Below are 20882 nucleotides of genomic sequence, written 5' to 3'. Positions count from 1 at the left end.
ACTCTGAGGTCTATGAATGAAATGAGCTATATGTTATTACTTTCAGTGAAAGTTGCACCCAACTTTGTCCCATGATTACTAGCTCTTGTACTCTGTGGCCAATATATCCTACCTCTCATTGTGTTACATGACCCTGCTGAGGGAGTATTGACTGAGATGGATGGGTCACATGAGACGATATAGAGGATATGTTGGCCGGAGAGTACAAGAGTGAGCAATCACAGGACAAAGACCATGAGGAAGACCGAGAAAAAGATGGTCTGAGACACTGAGGAAGGACATGAAGAAGGTTGGTGTCAGCCTGGAAGATGCACTTGACAAGAACACTTGGAGATGAAAAACAAGAGCTGCCATCCCCAATTGACAGGACAAGGCAAAAGTGAAGTCGGAGAAGAATGAAAGTTGCACCTAGCCAACTGAAAGCAAAATGTAGCTTACCTCCTAAATTAGTATTTGATCACATATATGCAGCTACAAATAATAAGCCTAGGGACACCTGGTTTTACAGGAACAACGTGTAATTAAAAATACATTCGTTACACATTCATAGAACAAAATGATGATGATCAGTTGACACGTCTGACTTTTCCTGTGCAGTTGTATTTTGTTTATAAAGTCAACTGGCCCTCTTCCTGCGACACAGAGGAATCTTTGATAATTCACATGTGAAATTAAAGGCATCTTATTTATTCAGTTATTTATTATTCTCTGTAAAATGAGTTAGGAATTTGTCCCTGTGAATAATGTGAGCCATAATAGTTAATTTACTCCTATTCATTGGCAGTAATAAAAACGTAGAAGGGGATGCAGAAACATTATTATTTCTTGCTTGAAGTGCAATTTCGTGTGGTGAGAAAAACAGGATAATATGCTGCAAAGTGCTGCAGGAATTTAGTTCTCAAAGGAATGGCGGTATTAAATGTATTCTGACAAGAAGGGGCTTCGGAAGGGAAACATTTATCTTCATAAAGTCATTAAATTTACTGAGCAGCATTGCATTCTTACTGCAATCTGCTCAACTCCATTAAAGGCAGAGCTGTGGAACGGTTTCAGCTGTATTAGGAGCCTCTACATTTTTGAAAATAGTACTAATGGGGGAGGGGGTTGGATGTAGGGGGATAATATTTCCTTTGTTAAAAAACCCTCTGCATTAAAAAACACAGTCAGCATCACTCAAAAAAAATTAAAAAAGAGAACGCAGCTGTGCTTTCCCTCTGGAATGTAATGTATCAAAAAGGTAACTTTGGAAGATAGCACCTTAAAATACTGAAATGAGGCTTTGAAGGTGTTTACAGCATGCCACCAACATGCAAGGGATGCTCTCGAGGCAAAGGTGCAGGAAAGAGCAGCTGTGTGCATTGGCACTTGCACTATAACTATGGGACCACAGTCAAACACACAACTACGAAATGGGGCTGGCACTGGTGGAGGACTCTGACAATGGAGGAGTCGCTGGGCTCCTCTCCCATACAGCTGGCACGTCACTGGCGTTTTCTTATTTTCTTAGATGAGTTCACAATAAAAAAAAAAAAAAAACCCTACATGGCATACCCCTGATTATCCAAACAGCGTGAGGGACACGGATTTGATTGGGATAATCAGGAGTTTGGATAATCGAGCGGGGCAGGAACTGTTCAGCCATTCAGCAGTGGGGTGAGATCCCCTGTGGCCGGGGGCTTGTCCTCCTCCTCGCAGTCCTGGCCAGGGGTCTCTGCTTTGCCCTTTTCACTTACTCTCATGACACCCAATCCCTGCAGACACAAGCTGCGGGATGGAGGCTGCAGCCCTGGCAGGGCAGAGCACAGTCTTGGCTGGGTGGGGTCTCTGTTCTGCCCCACCAGGACCGCAGCCTTGCCTGCACCTTGCACCTGCAGAGATCAGGTGTCACCGGCCCTGCAGCCGCGCAGGCGAGCCCTTCTCAGCTCCATTGCCCCGGCCCTGCTCATTCAGTCCTGTCACAGCACAGTCCTCTCTGTGCTGCCACATTAAACAGCAGGATGGCCTCCCCCACAGCCAGAGGCTCGTCCGCCTCACAATCCTGGCCAGAGTCTCTGCTCATTGTTAATCACTCATTAGCATACTAGAGATCAGGGTCTCCTTAGACGCATCCATTATCTGACTCCTTTTTTACATTACTCCACTCAATGCAAAGTCGGTGACTAGTACTGGTGTCCACACTTTGCTTCCTTTTAACATCTGCATGGGAACGCAAAGCTTTGTATGTCCCGCTCTGGACACCTCAAAAGGCCTTGGACAGTTGACAGAATGGGATTCAACAGGAACGTGCCACACACTCAACAGGCGAATGTGATACCAGCTTTCACTGTTTTTCTTCTCCACAAGTCAATGTCTGATAAGCAAGTGCACAGCCCCAGCAATACTTTCTACCTCTTATTGCTGGGGCTCTATTAACTGGGCCTATATCCCAAAAAGCACGTGGAGGCCTTTGAGGCAGCTTTTTGAGTGGTTTTCCAGGAAACCCCTGGAGAATATTCACTCTCAAGCGAATGAAAGAGTTTTTACCGGTTCATTACCTCAGTCAAGAGAGTCCAGTCTTAAAATATTTGATTTCCTGCACTGAGTTTCTCTCAAGTGTGAAGAACGCAGCAAGGAAGACACTGGAAGCATAACAACTATACCGCTCTCCTGGTTCCACTGCCACCACTTCCATGTCTTTCAGGCCGTCCCACCAGGGAAATGGACTAACTACAGCGCTTCTCCCGCAAGTGCGCCTGACTCCAGTGAACTTTCAGAATGCAAAGCTGCCCAACTACTAGACAAGCACGCCCACCACGTGGTGGAACAATATCACCAACTGACAGCCACAATGCTTTGGCTGCAACTCACCCTCTTTCCAAACATCAGCCTCAAAGAGCACCAAGGTTCCAGATGAAGCATGAAGACAGAAAACTGTAATGCTGGTGGCACAAAACCCACTCAGGATACATCTGACATGAGCACAAGAATTTCTGACAGGAACACTCTAGCACTGTGAAATAAATGAGGAGAGAGACTTCTTCCCCTCTATCTTACAAAACCATGGTCAGCAAAACCGTTCTGAACAGCAACAAAGCTACGTGAGCATCAGAAACCAATCATCAGAGCCTAGCACCACCCACCGTGAAGAATTCCCAGATTTGTTTTTTGTTGTCTCAAGGGAGGAGGAGCACTGTTCCCAGCCCTACTACCAGAATAGAGAGTAGTAACCATCACACCACCTTTGTTGAGTATTTGGCCTTACCAAATACATGAAAATACTGGAAGTTGAGAGATGTCTGGGCCCCTGCTTGTGAAAAAGGTTGTCTTCTCTGGCTAGGGAAAGCAAGCCAAAAGGACTGAAACGATCAATGCCTCATTCAGCCCATCAGTTTTCAAGGAACAATCTGTTCATGCAGACAGTCTCCCTACATGCCAACTGGTCTTCCCCTCTCTGAGAAAGCAGTAACAACCCAACTCCAGCAACACAAGGCACCCACTGATTTCTGGATCTAGCAGTTCTGAGGTATGACTTCATTATGTCTTTGGTTCACAGATACACCCATATCTCTAATGAGAGAAAGCAAAACTGCAGATTGGGATATCCCTGAATTTTGTCTTGGTCTCATTTCTAGAGTGAACCAGATAAATACCCTAGGTGGGGCTTAAGTAGCGTACTGCACAACTGTGCAGTTATATCACTCTCTGATATACTTGTAGTCAATTGCAACCTTGCTGTAACAGAAGGGAAAAAAAATCTACATCAGGAAACCACAGACTTCCCTAATGTGTTACAGTGCATAATTGAGTATAAAGAATAATTATTGCTTGAACTACAGTTGAACTGAGATTTCCAGCTTTCAGCGCAAATACTCTGCTGCTGCTAAGCTATAATAATAATTTCTAATGGTGTGGTTTTTAAGTGAAAACAGAAAGAAATATTATTTGATTGGCTACTGTAAACTATTCTTTGCAATGCCCAGCAGGTCAATGGAACAACCCAAGGAATTCACAGAACTCTCACCTGAGCAATCCTAGCAGAAGCTGTGAACTAATGAACCAACACTGTAGTACCAGCATGCCCATTACACAATTAGAAACAGTATTCAACGCCCTGAGATTGTCACACCACCTTGCTAATGAACCATGTTTTACACACATTTAATTAATTAATTATGGTTGAAGTCACTCACTGCTCGTCAGTAAATGCTTTCTTATACACAGACCTGACCACCTTACAAATACCTTACAAACACTAGCTGGCGTGCTAGTGAGGTCTTGAGACTGTGTATTACTGGGAATTTTAATGGAAATGGGTAATAAAAAGATCAATAGCAAATTAAAAGTCGCATAATCCAAGCAAGGTAATTAATTACACCTCCGGTCTCCCAGCTTTTCTTGTACTTTATAAGAAAAAAGGGGTTTCTAATCAAGATAATTTGACCCTATTTTAGAAAAAAATAGAGTTAAATGATACTAACACCATTTAGCACATATGTCAAGAATTATGATTTGCATTGTGGTATCACATCAGGGCTCCAACAAAGATTAGGCCCCATTGTGCTAGAGCCACGGTTCAAATCCACAGCAAGCAATGAATGGTCCCTGCCCCGAAGAGCTTACAGTCTAAATAGACAAGACAGATGGGTGGGCAGAGGGAATGGTCACACAGCTGTTCTGTGGTAGAGCCAATGGTCCATATCTTTCATGTCTCACACTCTTTATAGGACATGCACAGCTACCTGTGAGACACACTGGCTGAGATCCTCAAAGGTGGCCCAGATCCCCAAATGTCCATGGGAATGAGGGGCCTAAATACCTTTGAGGATCTCGGCCACTATATCTGGCCCTAGTGCATGAGAGGAAAGGAGCTGGATACAAGGGGCCTCCAATGCACCCAGGCAAAATGGCCGTCCCCCAATTAGAGGGTGCAGGGATCCTTCCCTACTGGTGCCCAAACCAACCTAAAAGAGATGGGGAAGGCCAGGGAGAGGTACAGCTTTGGGCCTGCCCTTCTTTCACATCTTCCCGCCGTAAAAGGCAGGCACACCAGCATGAGCAAGCTGCACCATCCCTGAGCTGCAGAAGGTGTTGTGCCCTCTGAGAGCTCCTCCTGTGGTTGGAGAGCTCTGCTTCACTCCAATACAAGCTCGTATGTGTGTGGCACAATCTGGCCTGGAGTAAACGGAAACAAGCAAACAACATGCATGCCAACTGAGGGCTGCACTGACAACTTGCCAGGGACCCTGTGACCACACAGGTGCCCAATCCTCTCCCCACTGAAGTCAACAAGAGTTTGGTCACTGAAATCAAAGGGAGCAGGATTTACCCACTAATCTGCATGTCAATTTACATACACTTTACAATATAAAGTAATTGCACATGGCCATCGTAGAGCCAAGGTACTCACATCTTCTTTGAGAGAGGACACCACCAGCAAGAAAAAGCAGCCCTTAATCTGGCACGTCCTCACGTGGCAGCTACATCCAAGAGGAAGCCACAGGCCACATGACTCCAGGGGCTGAATTTTTGGCACTTCTGATTGAATGAGAACTACAACCTGCCCTGCCCTACGGGTTTTATTGTTTCTGCATTACCTTGGGGCACCTACCCATCCACCCCTCCCTGTTTAGGAGGATGATCCCACCCTGTAATTAAAGTATAGGATGAAACATCAAGAGATCTAGGTCCTGTCCTATACTTTGCCACTGACTTCTTGTGTGACCTGGCCCAAGATACTTCCCCAGCTCCTGGACTGGAAGAGTGAGAGACAGGCCAGACTCCCCGCAATGATTTCCTAGTTCATAATGCCAGCAGCCAACCCCCCCCCCATCTCAAAGCCACAACTTTGAGGGGAGGGAGGAGAGACAATTGCACCAGGCTGAGATGGGCTTACCCCCGACCACTCCCTGGTCCCAGAACCCAGAGCCAAAACCCCATCAGCCTGCTATGGGAAAACAGCCTTCTCCTGCTGCTTAAGTCCTGCTGCAGTGTTGCTGGTTTAAGGTTCAAAGCCTGTTAATGATTTGTGATGGGTGGGGGGCTGTTACGTTTGTACATAACAGAACATAACAGAACTTAGTTTTGCTTTTTTTCTTTAAAAATAAAGACTAGAAAATGACACTCAAAACCACCACATTAAAAGAACATTATTTAGGTTGCAACAAACTATCCCTCTAAAGTTAGGAAATGCTGTATTTACAGTTGCATGTGCACCCTTAATTCTGCCCCCTTCTGTACACCCATTTTCATATAGTATTTAGGTATGTGATCACATTGTATTTTTTTTTTCCTACAGAGTCCCTACATCAGTCAGTGCACAGGCTGGACACAGAAGGCCCAGGCCACCATAAATCTGGCAGTTCCCAATTTTTGAGCGCTTGATTTTACAACCTAAATAACATTCTTCTAATGTAGTTATTACACGTGTATGTATGTGCCCACACGCCCAATATAAATCCTTGGCACACCGATGTATGCACACGTTTCCATAGTCTCAGTTAATTTAGGCTGGCCATGGTTTCCCCAGTTCTTTACAGCCCTCTATGAAGTGTCCAAAGGAGCACAGAGGAAACCGTTTACTTCAAATTTAGCTCATTTCCCTCTGTATCTAGATTCAAATTTTCACTACACTTAGTTCACTGGCTCAGACCTTTATCTCCCTCACCCAATTACTTCCATTTCCACATGATTTCTGTTACCCCTTTGAGCTTGTACTCCCTCCACATCCTACAGTCCATCATTACTTAATTCCCATTGACTTGAACATTAGTACACTACTAAATTGGTTTGTCTCATACCTACTTCCTCTTCATTCTTCTATTTTTATTTTTGTATATTTTGATCTCCTTCCTCCCATTTATTTTCCTCCTACGTAAACTATGATTTTTATTGATGCTGAACACAGTCCTCAGGCCAAAAATTATAGTAAGCCTAAAACCCAAGTGGCTGCATTGCTTTAGTTTTTAACGCTTTCATTTCAGAAGTAAAAGGCTAAATTGAAAAATGTTGCTAAATTTCCTTTTCTATATTTCTGAAAGCTACTGAAGAAGCTGCACATACAATAAATATTTAATAGGAATTCCCCTCCAGCTGAATTCAGGCCCCACGGCATCTCATTACCATGTCTTGGAATAGCATCCTTATTGTCACTTGCTTAATTATGCTAAGGAAGAGTTGAATTGTGTGGCTGTTGGGATCAGAAGATGATTAAATTCAGTTGGCAAGACTTTGGATAGCTCATTATGATCCTCATTTAGCGCTTCTAATGTAGGGGTTGTTTTTTTTTTAAAAAAAATTGTTAACTGATTTGGGACAAGCTTGATCAATTTTGCAAACATTTCCCTAACATTTTATAGAACTTTCTGCCAAGCAAGAACAATACTGAAAAGAATAAAAGTTATTTTACAAGCTAGTATACCAGCTAGATTTTTGAACCACCATCACCCCTTGCAGAAAACTAAGGTGAAACTCCTAGAAATGTACATATAGTTTCTGACAGATTTGGGGTGAATTCTCTGCACTAACACTTGCTGAACATAGCTTTGTGCAGTCATGATTGTAAATGACAGCTTGCTACTAAGTAACTCTCCAGACAATTGTTCAACTGTTTCTCGAGAGTTTGTCATTTCAGGTGGGCAGTTTCAGTGCTGTGTTTTGTTGGAGGCTCTGTGCAGTCTCCACCTTGGATGAATGAAATTCACTTCTGTGCAGGAGACCAGCACTAGGTCTATGCACTACCTAAATCTTATTTTGAGGTCTTCTGGGTTGGATTCAAGTGATGTGCAGATGCTAACCGTCTGTGCAGGTGGTTAATTTCACCCTGTGAGATCAGATCAGAGACTGCTCTGTTAAAATTGACACATGAGAATTTACCAGCACATGTGTACAGCATTCAACTTATACTGACAACATCATAGTGGCACAGTAAGACAAATGCTCCTGGGAAAGTTTACATGGCAGTCACAAAGGAGACATGCTGTTCACACTTTTTGATCTGGCAAGAAACTCTCCAAGAGCATAATACAAAGGAAACACAGCATCATACAAAGGTAATGACCCATCCGGTGAATATTTGGGGGGGGGGGCAGGGACATAGAAAATGTCTACTCTAATTGATTTTATGGTTATATTCTCATCTCAGTGCAGAAAAAGTGATGGAAATAAATCCCTACCACACAATGAGATAGGAGTAACATAACCAAAGTCTCAGTAAGAAGTTTTCACTGAAAGTAATGATTCCGAATGGCAGGAATAAGCAACATTTATCCCAAGAGTTCTACTCAAAGAACCCAGAAATGCCTCCCTTTTTCTCTCCACAAACCTCCTGAGCTGCTTTTATGATCTGCCATGGCAGCCAAGCAGCTGACCCTGCCACCTCTGTGTGCTGCAGAGATTTACTCAGGAAACAAAGGGCCTACCCAAACATTGGCACAATGGTGCTGTAGGAATCCCACCACTTTACAAACATGAAATCAGCAATCCTTACCACACCCCAATGAGACAGGTAGTTAAAATATTGTCCTCCACATTTTACAGATGGAGAAAACTGACACATAGAGAGAGAGATTAAGTGATTTGCTAAAGGTCACAGAAAATAATCAGCAAGGCCATAAGCAGAAAATAAGAGCTTCTGACTTCCCATCATTCCTGCAGGCCACACTGACTCTTTAACAAGAGAATCTGTATCTACATTTTTGACCTAAATAAAATATCTTTGCTGTTATTATTATTTGTATTGTGGTAGCATTTAGGAGCTCCAGTTATGGAGCAGGGCCCAACTGTGTAAGGTGCTGTACAAATACAGAAGTTAAAGACAGTCCCTGCTCCAAAGATCTTACATGCTCAGTTATAGGAATCTTGGCTAGGAAGGCCCCGCCTCCTTCTCTCATTGAAGTCAGTGGAAGTACTCCCATTTACTTTACTGGGACCAAGGATTGGGCTTTAAATACCTAAATGGAAATATATTCCACTGTAGTTGTTTTTAACTTTCAAGTTCTACCCTAATATTCACATAAACAAGAGTCACCCTCAATCTTCCAAAGGCAAATGATATCTTTCTTTACCTTCTTATTCTTTTGGTGCAACTTTCTTCTCCTGAGGGCATCTATGAAATTGCACATTCTTTCATCCATATAAGAAATGAGATATTGGACTAGATCTTTAGCGGACTGGTGTGCCCCTACTGAAGCCAATGGGCCTATCCTAATTGACAGCAGATGAGGAGCTTCCGCCCCCCCATCCCTTTTTTCTCCCTCTTTTTTTTTTTTAATAAGGATTGTGATTATAATGCAAAGATTTTCCCTACATGTTATTTCAGGACATTCTAAAGGTATCCTCAGATATTCGGAAAGCTCTTGAGTACGATTATATTTAGCATCTGTATCTTGCTGAGGTTTTCTTTATGTAGACTTCCAAACTTCTGGGGATGTTTGCAAATTCTAAATACGCATCTCCTACATTTTTTTAAAGTTTATTCATACAAAAAGGAAATGGCACCGAAAAAACTAAAAGCCTCTAGACCATCACCAAACCAAGATTTGTGGCTCTCCAGAGTGCAGTTTTTCAGTGTCTCTGTTCAAGCCGGTCCTGGAGATTGACTTTTAAGGTTGATGGTATTGATCTTACTCACAGCCCTCTACTCATTTATCATGATTCTTTAATCAATAGTCTAGCTACTTAAGATACTGGCACTTTGGGTCCTTATTTATCTAGGTGACATTTTCATAGTGCCTATCTCCTCAGAGGTAGTATTTTAGGTCACCTATTCATTTCTCCATGGTGTTTAACCAACAGGGAGAAATTGGTATAACTCCTCTGAGTGTATCTTTTGTATTGTTGGCTTTAGTATGTTCCCTGTTAGGTGATGAGACCACAGCTTTGACTTATTAGGTGGCTTAATCATCAAACACTTGTCCCATGAGATGATGGGCCAGCTCCACAGCTAGTCTACTAGTATAGCTTCAGCAAAGCTATGCTGATTTCCACCAGCTGAGATCTATCCTCCACTGTCTCGGTTACCATTTCATTTGGTCAACTCCGCCTTATAGGGAGATTTTAACATCACAAAAGGGACTTTGAAGTCTATGCAACAGTGATCCCAAGTATGGCAGCCCTCTATCTTCTCTCTCCTTACACTTTTCTCCCTAAATAGCAAGAATAATCTTAAAAAGGTTCCTCTTGAGCTCTTAGCGAGGCCAGAATTCTCCCAAGTGAATCAACTTGCCTGGAGCATTCAGCATCTACACCGCTTTAGAATAAATGTTCCCTGTTCCTCAGAACAAACTCTCTATCCAAATACTTTCAGGCAACAAGATGATTGCTAACCCACAGCTATGCATTTAAACAAGAACTCCTGGTTCAATTATTCACGTTAAACACTTGGTTTAATAATACCGCCTGTTCTTTCTTTACTCTTCATTCCAGGAAGAGAAATGCTTGTGTAAGGGACAAGAGGGGGGTTCACAAGGATGTTGCAGCCCAGTGCAAATGTGAAATTAGGTTAGGCAGAGGCACAAGTATGTTAAGGTGTCATCCCCCACACAGAACAGCTGACTGTCCCAAGTACTTGTGCACTTGGTCTCCCAAAAGTGCAGGGTACAAAAGGGACAAGGTGGGGGCTAAGAAGTAATTACCTTGAGTGTGATCCTTAGTGTGTAAATGAATTGATTAGCTATGCTGTCCCCCTCTGTGACCTTACTGCTGCTATTTGACAGCAGCACCTTGATGGCCATGTAGAGACACTTCCGACTGAATCAGCTTCACTTGTACACCCTGTTCTGCTCAGCACCTTTTGTCTTGCACTTCTGTGTGCCATACTCCACACCCACACTCTTCAGGATAAACCCCTGGTGAGAATTCTCCACCATCAGAATGGGTGAGTCTAGTTTTTCTGCTGTATAAGTCTTACCTGGCTGGTTTTCCTTTAAGAGATCCTAAATCGTGACAAAAAACACTCGGACAAAACATTTAGAATTGCGCGTGGTTTCTTGTCACTACACTGAAGTACAGATAGAAGGAAATGAGAAGAACAAACAGTAAAATATAGAGCATTTGCTACAAATGACTGAATCTGAGACTTATGCTTTGTGGGTTCAAAACTTTACATGAAGAACTGAAGAGGCCGAAATAGGCCATGATCTGTGAAAACAGTTTATTTTAAGTGTTTGCTAGGGTTTATGTGCCTTTGCTGCAGCAAATTCACAAACTGTCAAAGCAGCGTGATGACAAAACCCCAGGAAATATTTTCCCCGGGACGCAGTAAAAACAGTGAGTGGCAGCAATGATGTAAAATGCACTAGAATGGCCAAACATTAGTGTTAGGAGAAAGCACAGACACAAGCAAGTAGGTTCAAAATGCACAGCAAGGGAGGAGGGTCTGGGAGAAGAAGGCAAAAGGGGGCCTGGAAGAAAGAGTGAGAGACCTAGAGGCAACGAAGGCAGACACGAGAGCAGAGGTACAAGCAAAAAGGTGATCCAAGAGCAGAGATATTGAGCACTATGGCCAGCTCCTTAGCTGCTATAAATCAATGAATTTTCAGCTGGTGTTAAGTCAATGAAACTATACGCACTTACACTAGCTGAGAATCTACCCCCGTAGGAATAGGCTCCATGTTTAAAAAAAAAAAAAAAAAAAAAAGCTAAAATTTTCTTGTCATTACAGTGCAGGATAGAAAGACAATAAAAAGGAATAAAAAAAGCCCACAAGCTTAAGCGATGATGAGTGCACTTGAACACATCATGAACCCACTCAAACTTTGCTTGATTCAAAATGTAATCACAGCGTTTAGTGCTTTGCATGGCAATGAAGGGCTCGGATCAACTATCTGAAACACTAACATCTACCAAATTCAAAGTGAGCCAGCACTATTGAAAACCTTTGGGTGAGCAGCAACATTAGCAGTGGGCGAGAAGGCTTTCTCGCCCGTCACATAAGATGTGAAGGGTAGTGCAGAATCCCATTGCTGTAACTGAGAGCAGAATCTGCCCCTACATGAAATGTAAAGAGCCCTTTATTGTCAACAGTGTCCCTCTACCTCCCCTGGTACTGTGTTAGCAGTTCTCTCCAAGTGATCTCATGTACAGCCCTGTCAGCAATGCTCAGCCCAAAGGCCAGCAAGGAATAGGACAGACTCCCCCAGAGCCAGACTCCCCAACCTTCCAAGCCTCACAACCCTGCAAAGCTGCAGACTCCCCCCCCCCACTCCCCCGGATTGTGAGCTAGAGTCTCACCAATTGAAATCAACAAAGTTGCGTGTCTTGTGTAAGTGAGGTTGGGCCATGGGCTGGTGCTCTAGTTTACAATGGGTTGTTGCTAAGTAAAATATAACCCCTTACGTTTATTTTCAGTTGCTTAACGTGCTTTTTAGAATAATTATAATTTACAAGCGTGGAGGAGGTGGGGAGGAGTTGGGGAGTAAATAACCCTTCTGATAAAGTGTAATGCAAATATACCTGGTAACACGGGCAATATTCTGCCATCCTTGCTCACACTGATCAGTGCCTTACTCTAGTCACATCTTTCCATTCATATCAATAGGCCTCCTTGAAGAATAAGGTACAACTCAACATGAGTAAGAGCAGCAGAATCTTGCCTCCCCCGTTTTCCTTCTTTACCCTCACAGAAAAGTCATCTCAAGAGAGTACAGTGACTCAGTAGAAGTACAATCTAAGTGGCTCAATACTGTACATACTTCACATTTCATCCTTTGTGGTCCCTCTGAATTTCCTCCAAGACATCTGTGTTATAACTCTGACTCATTTAACAAAGTTTTGGTGTCTAGATTAGACCCATGCTATTCCAGGTAATCCAATAGACATCCCAAAGTGACAGACACAAAACAATGAATTTTCTTGCTTTCTTTGTTGTTTTCTCTTTAGATTCAAGAATAATTAAATGCTTTGATTTGAAGTCAATGGAGCTATGCCAATTTACACCAGCTGAGGATCCGACCCATTAAGCTTATATTATTTTATAAAATTCCTGCTATATTTCAACTGTCTGAGATCTACTCAGTAATATACTGCTATAAGGGTAAGCATCGAAAGATAACTTTTCCTGACAAATTCTATATATTTTATACATGTGTGCCTGTAAGGTTCCAAAACTCCATTTTACACTCGTTATAACCGATGTAAATCTTTTAATAAATGTCCCAGTCTGTTTTCATTGTTGTTGACAAAAATGGAGGATTTTTTTTTAAAGGAAAGACCCTACATATACTCAGGCACAGGCCCAAATCCTTCCGCGTGTATATTCAGCATATCCCTGCTCATACCCTCAAAGCCAGTGGGATCACTCAAGATTTACCCCAGGCCATTACAGCAGAATTTGGCTCAGAATTTCCATCTTCTCACAATCCCCAAACCAATAATCCAGCACAAACCACAAAACCCATTTCTCTTGCCTTTGCCCTTCTGCAGGCAAGTTATGGGCTGCACTTCATCTGCAGATGAGAACTCTGATGATTTATGGGGATGTGTATCAAGCTATATTGGGTAGAATTTAGGCAAGCATGAAGTGGTAAATTAAACAGATTGTTAGGAAAACACTCTGGTTTTTGCCTCTGAAAGAGCAAATCTAGGATAAAGACCTGGAATGTCATGAAATCTTGAATGAGTTTTATTAGGTCACCATTTTTGCCATATTCTCTCAGCACAGCATCAAAATGCCATACAGCAGGACGCTGTCACGCAGTTTCCCTGCCACTGCAGGTTCCTCCTTATATCTCACTCTACCTCATGGTTAAACATATGGGGCCCAGTTTTCCTCTCGCACGGTTGTAACACATCTCCACCACTCAATGGAGCTATACCAACAGAAAATGGGTTTTATTCAGAGGACACACTGGCACATCGGGCCACATTCATCCCTGGTGCAACTCCATGCAGTTTAATAGAGTTGCATAGGAGAGAAATGTAGTCCACTGTCTTAGAAAGATGAGCAAATAAATCTGTTCCTCACTCTACCCTTAAGCAGAAAATTGTCCTAAAGCTCACTGCAATTCTCTTGGTGACATCCATCCCTGTGCACCCAGCCAGCCCAGGCAGACACACCACTCAAGTCCCACTTCAGCCCTCCAAATAAGTGGTGCGTGGGCCTTGAATTTCACCATGTCTATTTACCCCAGCTCTTAGCTTCCTGAAACCAATGTAAAGAATATAGCCACTCCCTGACATGTTGAGAAGTATCCTCTTTAAGGTCTGCTGTAGCATATCTCTCAGAGGCAGCATAAGTAATATACTGCTAGAGTGGCTTTCGTAACTGCGTTGTCATGCAGCACATACCATACACATGGTCAAGAAAGAGTTCATTTACACACACACACACACACACACAATCGGCTATATTGAAACTTGGCCAAATCCTTAGTCACCAAACTCTGTCTCCTTTTGGCATCACTGCATTCAAAGGGCACATGGGCTGATAGGAAGGGGAAAGACTATTAAATGAGGATGTAGCAGCATTTACAAACATTAAAATGTGCACTAGGTATTTTGGGAAGAATGACATTTTTCCAAGAGCCACGTTGAAGTGCAATGAATAGTTTTAAAATATTAAATCAAGGCCTTAATTACTGTCTCTCTCATCTCATACAGTGGCACTTCACTTCGAGGCAATTGATGATTAAATAATAATACTGTAAGGCAAATGGTAACACTTGGCACTTTTATAGTCCCTTTTATCTAATTAGTTTGGGGTTAGTTGGTTAGCATTGGGTATGGCGCTTTGAAGATTTCAAGTGCTGTACACGTGTTGAGTACCATTATTACCCGAGGGATCTCAAAGCACTTTTTTACAGTGTAAGTTAATTAAGCCTCAGAACACCCCTTTTATATATGGGTAAGCTGAGGCAAACGTTTTTAAGCGTGCGTCTCCATTCCACAAAAACACTTATGTCCATGTGGAGTTTAACTGATCTGAGTAGTCCCATTGGCTAGTCATGCAAGTAAAAAGGACACTTGTAAACATTTGCACGACCAAGAGCTGGGAGCCTATGGTTAGACACCTAAATCCAGAATTACTGTAGACACCTACATGAATGGACTGAAATGGGAACTGTTGGTGCACAGCACCTCTGAAAATCATCTCATTCTTTAAGAGACTAAATGTGGATTTTGGTACTTGTGCATTAAAAAGTTACCTCCGCAATTACTTGGCCAAAGTCTTACAGAGAGCAACTGGGAGTGAAATTCAAGTGTTCTGTGTTTTTAAGCCCAAAGGCTTACATGGCAAGGCCAGGCATGGATATCATGAACCTTGATTCAATCCCTTAGACAATACTTCCTCCCCAAACATACCCCTAGAAAGTCCAATTTTCTTCTTTTGTTTCTTTCCTACAGATAGTAAAGACACACAGGCAGTCTAGGGATCAGCATTTCTCACTGAAGCAAAGAAAGGAAACTTCCCACATTTTAGCTCTTTCATTATGCAAACATAAATCCACAAGAAGAAGCTACAGCATCTTCATTCTGTTTATAATTAATATTGTACCTCAAGCAGTCACCTGTGGAAAAGAGAGGTATGAAAGGATTTCAGCTTACTTTGATATTTAAGGTATTTAGTGTCCTTTAAACATAAAGTTTAAACAGGAGGAAATCCATAATCTGCAAGAATGTTCTTAGTTCAACAAAGTCTTTGAGTTGACAGCTAATAATTAATTAACAATGAACGGTGTCTTTCAGCCTGGCATGATGATTGGCACTATCATCTTCTGAAAAGTGAGAGATTTGTTAAGGTGGCAGACTACCATCAGGGAAACATTAAAGCTTCACAATTCCCACTCCTTTCAGCTAAATGCTTGACGTGACAGGTTAGAATCACTTGAAAAAGAAGAGGAGGTGAAGAGAACAGCAGCAACATCTGCTGGTAAAAGCATTGTCTCCCAACACAATCAGTCATTTCACAACAAAAGAAAGACAGATGTTAGGTTTAATGGGCAGGATTCTCCTCTCCCACTGGTAGATCTGTCAGGTGAGGGATTCCCTGGGTCTGTAGAGAGGCTCCAAGTCCTATCCATACACCTCTGCACAGAGACCACTCCTCCCGGGGAACTGAGTTAATTCTGGGTGTTTGCCTGGCACTCCCCCGCCCCAGCCAATCAAGTTTGTGCAGAGTAGTGGGGGATGGAGAAAGGAAAGAAGCTCTCTTGCCAGCTCCTCACACCCACCACCATATAAACACGCCTGTCCCCAGGTAGCAGACACATCCCTTGGCTTGCTCACCCTCAGTGTCACTGGATCAGTCGAGTAGTAGGCCCTCATATTTGGCCTTTGGGAACATCGGGGTGCTCCTGCCTCATTGCTCTGTTCTCCCCTCTGCCCCAGGTTCAGGCTCGGGTGCCTCCTCCCTGCCCGGTTCTTCCCCTACCTCAGGGCCAGTCTCAGATGTCTCCTCCCTGGGTGCCCTGGCCTCTACACCCTGCTCTTCCCCTGCCTTGGGGCCAGGACAAGGGCCGGGTGCTTCTGGTAGGGACAGAGCTCTCTCTACAGCTCCGCGTATACCTGCATTGACTTCGGTGGAGTTAATCCTGGTGTACGTTGGTGCCATCGCCCCGCAAGTGTAACACAACTAACTTCCTTACAGTTATGAGTTAAATGGATATCTCTGATCACACCATATTCGTTGATTTTTTTACACAGAATGCCATGCTTACAGAGCGCACAGAGTCCTGATTAAGCAACTGGAAGACTTAGGGTAGGTCTGCACTGCTGCCACGCTGTGTGATGGCAGCTCATCCAGACGTACCCGGGCTCGCTTTAATCTAACGAGCAGGGAAGCCACAACAGTGGGTTTCAGTGCAGGCTAGCTACCTGGGTGATGAGCCAGGGGCCTGGGTGGGCCAGAAGCCCAGGCTGCCACAGCTTCACTGATCTGGTATCCCAACTAGCTAGATTACAGTAAGCTCGCTGCATGCACAAGAGCTGCAATCATACCCCACAGATATACCCATAGCAAAATATGGCCTGCAACCAGAGTAAATGAAATACCCAATCTCCTCGTCACTTCTACTGAGCACCCCGACAGAGTTAAGTGACAATAGCTGCAGTGTTTGCAGAGATACAGAGAGCTCTTCTTCAGATCAGAAGCTTGTCTCTTTCACCACCAAGAAGCTGGCCCAATAAAAGACATTACCTCACCCACCTGGTCTCTCAAATAGCTCTGGTGGAAATTGTTTAAGCTCCTTAAGAATCCTATTATATTTTCTGTATCGTAAAAAAAAAAAAAAAAATGGGTGTGGAAAGGCACGAATTAGAAGAAGCACAGCGAAATGTATGTTTGTTATCAAGATGGAATTTGGATTCCTCTGTAATGAGTGTGATGTATCAACCGCCGTCTGTTAATGCTACATGTAAGCAAATGGATGCACATAGTATAGCAACTTGACATCAGTGGGACTAATGTGAGTACAGACTGCTTAGTAAGGGCCTTAATTAACAATTTTACAAAGGACAATGAGATGATAACAATTATTCACTGCAAGCAGTCTTTTTTTCCCTCCAATCCTTGGCCTTTGCATGAGCTTACATCCCAGATAAATATTTTATTCTGTACTGGCAGAAGGTTCATTATGTAAGTGACAAAAAGAAAGCATCAATTACCATCATACATGGATACTAATGTACCTGGCTAATGTAGTTATAATATGTCATTGCAAAACATCTTGTCAGCATTTTGTAATTAAAAAAGAAAAGCTATTGCAATTGTAAAGACAACGCATTTAGCAGAGACAAATCTCACATGTAAGATGATTTTTCAAAGCAAGAACAGACATTCATGTAGTAAGTAAAGCCTTGATAACCTTGCCCTACGTACCTCAATAACCGTTATATACTCTCTTTGGTTCAATAAAGTGCCCCCTTTTTTCTCTAAAATAGCACTATCAGACGCTTACAAATGACACTGGCCAATCTGAAGGGTTACATTTTTCAAGGGACACAAAAAAAAAAAAAATAATCCCTCCCTTTCTGTGGGGTCAACAGGATGTTATTTATTTCCTTGAAACAAAGAGTCTTCTAAACTGCTGAGAGATTTGTCAAAACAGGATCACATGCAATATATTAAACAGCCAGAATGGGAGAGTTTATTATTAGCCATTAAAACGGAAAGCTGCAAGTCTACAAATAAGAAAGGGACTGTGTACTTGACTTTGTAATTCTTGGTTAATGAGAAATCAAACATGAAAGGCAAATATTTAATCTACAGTAAATTTAGTCATTTAAATCATGACCACTCACAATGCTGCTGACTTACGCTGCATAATACACAGCAAAGGCCAACTACTGGGACATTAAAATGTGCCGGCATAATGCTCTGAAATACTTCACTGTTATTTAAACAAGAGTCATTGAAAGAACAGAAGGAACACACACAAGAAGAGGTGGTGTGGATGAGGGAATGAGATAGCACCTTGTACCCCATGGTACAAGGCGGAGAGACAGGCCACAGGCTGGCCCTTAATTAGCCCTCTCTACAGCTATTTTAAGTGATGAGTCCAGATTGGTTTGCAGCATTATCTTGTGTGGCATTGACTACTGCACACCGTCATGTCTAAATGAAGGTGTATCTTAATAATTGCACATATTATCATTAATGTGGACTATCTGGAAACTAAGATCCTTTCGTCAGGACCTTTGTCTTCTTACATTTCTGGAAAACGCCATGCACACATATCACTGTGGAAATAAACAATAATCATTTGCATCAGCAAACATTGTACACACGTTTTCTCCAGTTCTTTGAAAATGTGGCCCCTTAACCTAGAATGTATATGGGGGGGGGAGCTGGTAGAATTAGGATCTGCCCAAGTTCTCGCAACATTAGGTGTGTCATGTCTAAGACAGACAGTGATGCCTGTTGGCAAATTTTCATCTACAGGGGAAGTCCATAGATAACTTCATACCAGTTATGTGCTGCTACCTATCACTATTCACCCTGACAAATTGAGCTGAAGAAGCCCAGGTACAGGATGATGGCAAAGGGGCATGTATTTCTTGGAAACAAAGCAAACAAAACTCTCTCTAGGGCTTTGTTAAATCAGAGTCTGTACTTCTGATGGGAAAAGGAACAAATAAAAATCAAGCACCATAAAAGTGTCTCACCATGAAACTGAAACACTCTGCACCTAGCTGGAACCATGTCCTGAATACACTTAATTCCAAAGATGAAAATCACTGGTTGTGATCCACTGGTACAACTATCCTGCGTGTACTCAAAAGTCAGGCTCTCTCTCTCACGCACACACACGGTGTTTCTGAGTTATTGGGTATCCAGCACAACCCAGTTACTGCAATCAATACTGATGCCTTCGGTGACAAATAAAGAAAGGAAAACCAGCACCAGAACTTGAGGATGTGGCTGTGAGCACACAGTAGCAATATAGCAGTATTTATTGTAATCTACCGGTGTCTAAAACAGCTGAATAGTCCCTGGTACATGTATATTTTTAATGTTTTATGACTTTAGGAACGGGACTGAAGAGAATATACAGTGGATTCCAGAATGAGAATCCAACAAGGACTCCTCTGACAAAGCACGGGGGATGTGGCCCCTGAAAATATTTCACTCTGTGGACCCCTAAATGCTAGATATGACTTTAACAGTGCTTCCTGTGAGGAAGCCACTTGCGTTCTTCACAGCAATTTTTCCCCCCTGTAGTCTAACATGTACATGTCTCCATAGCAGCTGAAAGTTAATCTTTAATTGATGAATGCAAAAGCTTAGACAAACCACAAATGCACTATTCAGCATGTCGGGCTCACAAAGGAAGTTGTGGTTCTATCAGTTTTCCACACCGTATACAGCTGCAACATTGTCTTATATTACTAATCACTTGCAGTATGTGTGTCTTGGGTTATAACAGATGGTGTTTGTGAGGCATGCAAAAGCCTCAGCTATCTCAACTGCTGTACCAGTTGGTTAAGGGGAAAAAAATCCTCAAAACAAAATACCCATACTTACTGTGGAGGCTGAAATGTGAACGGTGTTTCAATGATTCTTAGGCTCTCCGCGAGCATTCGATTAACAAACTCTTAACCCTAAACCAGACTCACAGCTGATGTTTTGTTACACTAATAAATCCGTCATGCTGGCTAATACCCCCAAAGTCAAATGAGCAAGATAGTAAAATAAAACAAATCACAGTTGTGGAAAGTCCAATTTTGACACTTCGGGATGGATTCTGCTCTCAGTTACACCAGTGTAACTCCACTCAAGTCACTGCATTATCTCTGTCATTGGGGAGAGGTTGGCCCACAGGTAGCTTGAGCCCAACTACTGAGGGTCCTGAAAATCAGTACCAAGACCATTGATCTGATCTGGTCTTCAATGGGGAAACAGCCCAGGCATCTGCATCCTGGACAAGCTGGAGATTTTTCATGCCCTGTGTTTCCATTACAATAAACAAATGCATGGATCATCATGGCCAACCTGTAGCCATCAGCATAGGACCCAGTCTTCAACCACAGGTAGAAGAAGGCATTTCTAGCAGCCGCTGTTATTTGCCTCTCTAGCATCAGTGAGGAATCTAGAAGGAGCTCAAGGCTAGGTACTATTTTGACAACTGGCTGGCAAATGTCCCCAATGGAGAATGCTGAGCAGATGTTAGCTAGTTCTTTGAGGCGCTTCCTTCTTGTGACCACCAGCAACTGCATCTCAATGAGAGCCAGGGCGAGTGTGTGTACATAAGCAGGGGAAACACACCCCTCGCTCATAATGGACACACAGCTTTCTGATTCTGCATCACTAAAGACCATGGGAGTTTTGCCAATATTCTAAATAGGAGCAGGACTGGACCCACAGAGAAGGAGGCAGAAACATTGAATGTCACTGTGAAATCCTGTTTATTGCTGTAGAGGTAGACAAAGCCGGGGAGTGAATTATTACAGCATTAAAATACGACAAGGTG

At 42.8% G+C, this 20882-nt stretch overlaps 1 long non-coding RNA gene across 1 annotated transcript; it reads left to right on the top strand.

The window, feature by feature from the left end:
* Positions 1-7840: 7840 nt before the first annotated feature.
* Positions 7841-18070, top strand: LOC122461812. Its single transcript, XR_006284008.1, has 3 exons — positions 7841-8027; positions 12856-13009; positions 15319-18070. It is a non-coding gene; the product is annotated as an uncharacterized LOC122461812 (long non-coding RNA).
* Positions 18071-20882: the final 2812 nt, after the last annotated feature.

The sequence above is a fragment of the Chelonia mydas genome, chromosome 9 (genome assembly GCF_015237465.2).
Source record: "Chelonia mydas isolate rCheMyd1 chromosome 9, rCheMyd1.pri.v2, whole genome shotgun sequence".
NCBI classification, from domain to species: Eukaryota; Metazoa; Chordata; order Testudines; family Cheloniidae; genus Chelonia; species Chelonia mydas.
The sequence above is the reverse complement of the archived record's forward strand: the minus strand, read 5'-3'. Positions and strand labels throughout refer to the sequence as shown.